Genomic DNA, 6,947 nt, shown 5'->3' with positions numbered 1-6,947 from the left:
GGAAGTTAGCCGCTATCTACCAACTTTCAAGAACTTGATCTTGTTTAATAAGGTGAAAAATACCAACAAAATGGTACAAAAGCACATTGTGCCATTACAATATGCACTAAGTCTCTTTTTTACCACAGCTGAATTCAGCAAGGCGCTAACTTGCTTAAATGTGAATTACTAACTTCTAAAACTGTAATTTGAGTCACATGTTTTCATGTGGAGTTGGAGTTGATTCATATTACAATATTTGTGTGCTAAACATGTATGTTTTTCAGTTCAAAGTCATGATGTTTTTAAAATCTTATTAAAATTTCAAAAATCTGAAGATTGTTTATCTAGATGTAAATTTTTATTAAAAAGTTGCACTTATGAAAAAGCAAAAATTTAGTCTGACAGATGTTTGTTCCTGGTCTTAAATTTCTAAATGTAACAAAACTTAGAGATGGGGGGAGGTATTAATCATGCAAAGCATATATTATGCCTTGCAAATAATCTTTGATGTGCTTCTAAAAGGCAGAAATGTAGATAATTGAAAATAATTCTATATATTCCCAGTTAGAGGATTTGAACACATTAATTACATAGGATGCTACTAAACCATGTTAAAGACATGCTCCTGTCAGTGAACACATAAACAAACATACTTGCCATTTGGAAATTATTAAATACGTCTATGAATCTTTAAAAAAAAATGTTGATGTCAGTAATAGAGAACGTGACAGTCTGTAGGTAGAATATGTCTGAATTGATTACTGTGATAACTTGATGGAAACTCTGGCACAACCTAGAAGAGTAGATAGAAATAGATGACGGTGTCTAAGTGCTTCCCCGTGTTAGAATCCAAAACGATCCAGTGATAAGCAGGACAGTCTCTCTATATATAATTGTGTGTGTTTTCTGGAGAAAAACCCATCTTTATTTTCTGGCTTTCTAGTTTTCATTCTGGTACTTTTTTTGAATTTCTGTTACCTGTTCAGCCTAGTTCTAGACTCTTGCACAATCCATTAGAGTTGGTAAGTAGCAACCATCCTCAGGTAACTTTGTTGGGTTTTCGTGGTTTCATGTTTCAGTGCTTGCTACATGTGAATACCCTACTGGTGGCAGCAGCCTGTCTTGTCTCGATTGGCTCACTTGGAGGCATTTCTCTCATCTGACTATGAACTTCCGGTTCCTGGTGGTTAGGAGTATAGTACCTTTTAGAGTCGATATACTGATTAGATCATTTTTGACCATTTTGCTTCATGGCCATAAATAGTGTCTTTGCGTCGTGACACTTCGAGCCTCTGATAAGCAGTTATTCTAAAATAGCCGTTACAAAATACTAGTCTTGATTGCTCAGAAGGCTTAATGGGTACCAGTAGTTAAATTTTGACCATCTTTCCCTCTGTTATCTGAGGCTGTTTGAAGGGTTTTTTTGGGGGGAGAAGGTTGCTATTTAAAATTTTTATTTCCATTTCTCTCAGAACTTTCCATGAAGAAATATGTTTTATGCTAATGAGTCTCATGTCAATGGGAGACGCATTAAAAGTCTTTGCAAGTTGCACTTGCTAAGTGATTCAAGAGTAAGCTTCAAACTAAGTGCCTAAAGGTTTTCCCACCAATTTCTAATACAGTACACTTAATTACAGGGGTAGGTCAAAATTAGAAGGAAAATTGTCAACAGAAAATGGTTACATGGAATCCTGAGAACTAGAGTATATTATTCAGTATCAAAGAGAACATAGATGGCTTATGGTAAGAGAAGAAAAGAATTCCAGTATTATTTTCGGTAAATAGTAAGGCATCTTTGTCAGATTTCTCTGGAGATCAAAGCCTGTAAGATACTGCATCAAAGAATACTAGTGCTCAAGGAATAAATACCATTAAAAGTTGCAAGTGCAGCCTGGATATTACATGATAAAAAGGAACCTAAAGAGTTAGGCTGTGAAGAGGGAGGAATCAGGAGGTAGATTCTACACTTGACCTGGGTGCACACTAGCTCTCTGGTTCCTGAAAGAGTCATTTCACCTCTTCATGTTCAAGTTTCTTCATTGGGTTAAATAAGTGGTTGCTAAGGTGTCATAGGGGCTTCCCTGGTGGCTCAGTGGCAAAGAACCTGCCTGCCAATGCAAGAGATGCAGGTTTGATCCCTGGGTTGGGAAGATCCCCTGGAGGAGGGCATGGCAGCCCAGTCCAGTATTCTTGCCTGGAGAATCCCATGGACAGAGGAACCTAGCAGGCCACTGTCCATGGGGTGCAAAAGAGTCAGATGCGACTTAATGACTAAACAACAGCAACATGTTTTACGTGGAGAAAGCTAGTCATTGTTATTGAGCCACCCACCTGATTTCATCTGGTTCTTATTAAATATTCAGTGAACATTCACTGTATATCAGGCACTTCACAGGCAGCTTGGGGATAGAGAGATACTGTTTCAGGTTTTTAAGACGTTCAGTGTCAAGTGGGCGAACTTGGTAAGTCAGTGGGCAGTTCCAACACATGGTACGGTCAGTGTTCAGATGCACAGGGTGAGGTGTGTGTACACAGAAACAACCCAAATCAGGGTGGTGTGGAGTCCGTAAAGGGCTTCTCAGTGAAATGAAATTTACCGAAATCTGAGGACAGATTGGAAAGTTTAGCCAGGAGAAAAGGGGCCCAGGCCATTGATCTGGGCATGAAAAAGTCAATTGGGGGAGCTTCCAGAAGTTTCATTGTGGCTGGAACAGAGAATTTGAAGCAGAGAGTGAGAGGTGAGACAAGCAATATGGCCAAGGTAGGCCTAAGGGCGCCGTGTTAGAGGTTTGACTTGAAGGAGCCTCTGCCTCTGAAGGGTTTTAAACGAGGTCAGATTTATGCTTGAGGTGTGGAGGGACAGGATTGCCCACGATTTCAGGAGCCTCTGTCAAGTTGCCTGGTAACCAATGAGCAGGAGGGACTGGGCCCACATCCAACTTTGCGGAAGTTCTGCTGCCCGTGGTCCAAATCTGGCTTCCCACAAGGTCACAGGTGGTAGCAGCCTGTATTCCCAGACAGCTCCCCTGACAGCCGGCATTTAAGCCCTGGTTTGAACTTCAGCCTGCAAGGCCACCAGCGTCAATGCTGTCCTGCAAAACAGTAACTCCCAGGGAAAACCTTTCCCTGGAGCCCAGCCCCAAGGATGCAGGCTACAGGGCCCCAGCCTTTGTCTGTGGCTCTGCTGGGAGCCTGGGCATCCCTGAGCCTGTTCTTCCTGAGCCTTGCTGGTAAGTTTCCCTCATTAAAACCTTTTCCTTTAGCATGCTGGTATGCTGTTTACCTTTGTTCACTGAGGCATAGATTGTGTCCCACAGGAGGCAAGCTCCTCTTCTTCCAGCTCTGGCTTTTGGGAAACCACAAAAGGGCTCAACTAAGCCATACCAGGGCTGCGTGACACCCCTCCTAGGTAGGGCTGGTGGTGGGAGACCTAGCTGAGCTGAAATCACTGGTGACGTGATTTCAGGGCTTGTCTGGGCCCACACCAGTTGCTACAAAGACCATGGAAAGCCCTCCATGGAGGGCAAACTGAGACCGATTCCTTGGCACTCCCTACAAGTCAGCCAGCCCTGTGAGCCCTAAGGAAAAAGAAGTTGAGAGAAAAGAGCCCTTGGTCTAAAGTGCTGTTGGAGCAGTAGATACAACCTGTCCTCGGATTTGAGACCTGTTGTACAGTATACCACCCAGGAGCTTGTGGAGAGGGTCGGGGGTTGAGGTCCAGAGAGAGGCTTCATCACACAGGGAATCCAACTCCCTGTAGTAGTCACAGAAGTCCACTGAGGCTTGAACTACTTACACATGATGAAGAAGCTACACCCAGGAGGTAAGTGGCAATGGATGGCCAGCATTGGAGCTTTACCACCAGATTCCCTTTTACCAAGTGAATTGGCTGGTTCAGCCAAGCACATGTGCCTGCCCTGGGCTTATAATCAGGTGCTTGCAGGGAAGTCAGATTCACATACCACAAAGAGGAGACTTCCCTACTGAGGTTGCAGGTGCTTCAAGGCACTTGGGCTTTATAGATGGATTGTATGAAAACCCTGGGCCTCAGGGTTAACTCTTGAGCAAAGGACCTTAATTCAAAGAAGGTTGTAGAAGTGGATGGGATCTTATACGAGGAGGAAAGTGAAAGTGAAGTCGCTCAGTAATGTCCAACCCTCAGTGACCCCATGGACTGCAGCCTACCAGGCTCTTCCGTCTATGGGATTTTCCAGGCAAGAGTACTGGAGTGGGTTGCCATGGAGGACGTCCCTCTAATTTTGCTCCTCCTACCAGGAGTAAGGGGTGGGATGATCCCTTGGTGCTGATTTAGGCCCCACCCAAAATAGTAAGAGGAAATAAGGGGGCTGTAAATTGTCCCATGTCTCAGCAAAAGTGAGAAGGCCCAGACCAACACTTCAGGCTTGCTGCAGTGCTCTTAGGGCTCTAGTCCTCAAAGGGATCCCTAAGGAAGGAGGTGGATGGGGAAAACCAAGAGTGGGGATCAACAACCCAAATCACCCTAAAGGAGATGTAGAGAGAAGATAGGGGTGTAGGAAACAAAAAAGACTCATAATTGAGCGGGCATTAAGGCGAGCCCTGCAGAGAGCTGACACAAGGAGGTAGCGGATGTTGGAGGCCACTAGTATTTCCCACTGCCTAGCCAGGAAGTCTTCATAGCCTGTTGTGTACTTGGAGAAGGGTGCAGAGGAGGAAGCTGAGTACTTAGCCACATATTCATGCTGCTAGAATGAGACTCCCCAGGTCCACAGGCCTTTGTGTGATCCAGGAGACTTGATTTTTCTGGCCCAACTGCTAGAGGGCCGTTCAGTCCAGATTTGAGTCCCTTCCAAAGCAAACTTGGCCCTGGGCCTTCCTCTGCCCTCTTCAGAGGGATGGCTGACTTTTGCCCTTGTCCATACAGCCTGGAACATAGGTGCAGGGAGAATTATGCAGACCTACCGGGCACTGGTGCCCCAGTAACTGAAATTCTTGAACCTGATGGGTCCACAGTAAGTTTCCCTGACAGGATTTGGGACTGGTTTCACTTAGACCCAAGACACTTGGCACCATTGCTGCAGAGGCCTTTGGCTCCTTTGAAGGGACCATGCTTGGTGTCCCTACAACTGACTGCAGGACTAGTATAGACATGCTGGGTTCCCTCAGTCCATCAGAGTACACTCATCTGCTGGGTGGCTCTGGGCACCGCCATCCCTCCTGGTGACTTCAGGGCCTCTTAAATTTCCAAAGCCTGTCAGGATTGCGCCATTGAAACAAGTATCAAATACCAGTTGGTGACAAAGAAGACGGAGAAGGCTTATTCCATTGCCAGGAGGGAGTGGTAGTGCGTACTATCTGCCAGCTCCCAGCCTGGGTAGGCAGTCAGTTAAATCCAGTGTCTGATTACAGATCGTTGTGGCTTTAATAGTGGTCACCCAGTCACTCAAAGCACCTGATAAACCAGCAGGTGACTCAAATAACTGCCTCCATCACTGGCGCTCCGTTTGTGGTCGGCAGCTGCACTGTCCAGGCCCTCAGCCACCAGCCACATGTGGCTGCTGACCACTCAAAGGCTGCTCTGAACTGAGATGTGCAATTCTCAGTGTAGAATGCACAACAGATTTTGAAGACTTAGTTTGAAAAAAGAATGAAAAATACCTGTTTTTTATATTTAAATGCTGGAATGTTACTATTTTGGATCTATTTTGGGTTAACTGAACCATGTTACTAAAATGAATTAGACCTGTCTCTTTTTACTTTCTATTTTAATATATAGTGACTACTAGAAAATGTAAAATTACATGTGGGGCTCACATTATATGACTCTTGGACAGAATTGCCCTGGACATTGCTCATGTTCCCTGCTTTTGATTTCTCCAGGAATTAAAAAATTGTTTTCACTTGGCAGAGCATGAACCTCACCTTAAAGACTATCCTCCCTCAGGCATATTGAACTTCTCCAGAAATACTTAATAACTGCAATAATCCATTGTTTATTAAAAGATTATGAAGATCAATAATCCATCGGGAAAGCCCATTGTCTTTCACTGATGGCAGCTTTGACAGGGGCCCCCAGAGAAAAGTTTTCTCCCTAATGCAAGCTCTCTAAGCGCAGCTGTCCATGGGTGGCAGGGCCTTGAATGAGGATAGAGGTCAGAGCGAGACCACTGGAGTACATATGAGATATTCCAGAACCTCATAAGGAAAGCAGCAAGGAACTTCCCTGGTGGGCCAGTGATTAAGACTCCGCACTTCCAATGCAAGGGGCCCAGGTTTGATCCCTCAGTTCAGTTCAGTTGAGTCACTCAGTCGTGTCCGACTCTTTGCGACCCCATGAATCGCAGCACGCCAGGCCTCCCTGTCCATCACCAACTCCCGGAGTTCACTCAGACTCATGTCCATTGAGTCGGTGATGCCATCCAGCCATCTCATCCTCTGTTGTCCCCTTTTCCTAGTCAGGCACTAAGATTCCAGATGCCTCGGGGAGCTGCTAAAAAGGGGGGGAAAAAAAGGAAAAGCTGCGACCTTACAGACACTACACAAAAGGAGCCCTCTTTGGGTATTAGAGGCAGCACTTCCTGCACATAGGAATGCTATTCAGGAATATATAAGTCACCAGTTGTTGTGTAGTCACTAAACCGTGTCCGACTCTTTTGCAACCCCATGAACTGTAACCTGCCATTGAGATTTCCTAGGTAAGAATAATGGAGTGGGTTGCCAATCCCTTCTCCAGGGGATCTTCCCAACCCAGCTATTGAACCTAGGTCTCCTGCAACTCCTGCATAGGCAGGTGATTCTTTACCACTGAGTCACCTGGGAAGCAGCTAAATTCGACCATGGGCCACAACAGTAAGAAGCCACAGAAGCAATACCTGCCTCTCCCCACCCCCAACTCATTCTGATCCCATGGAATTTTCATTATCTGTGACAAGCCTCACATCTGATGTCTCTGACAACAAGACTCTGCCAATATTGGGAGTGGGTCG

Source organism: Bos mutus, chromosome X (genome assembly GCF_027580195.1).
Source record: "Bos mutus isolate GX-2022 chromosome X, NWIPB_WYAK_1.1, whole genome shotgun sequence".
Lineage (NCBI taxonomy): Eukaryota > Metazoa > Chordata > Mammalia > Artiodactyla > Bovidae > Bos > Bos mutus.
The sequence above is the reverse complement of the archived record's forward strand: the minus strand, read 5'-3'. Positions refer to the sequence as shown.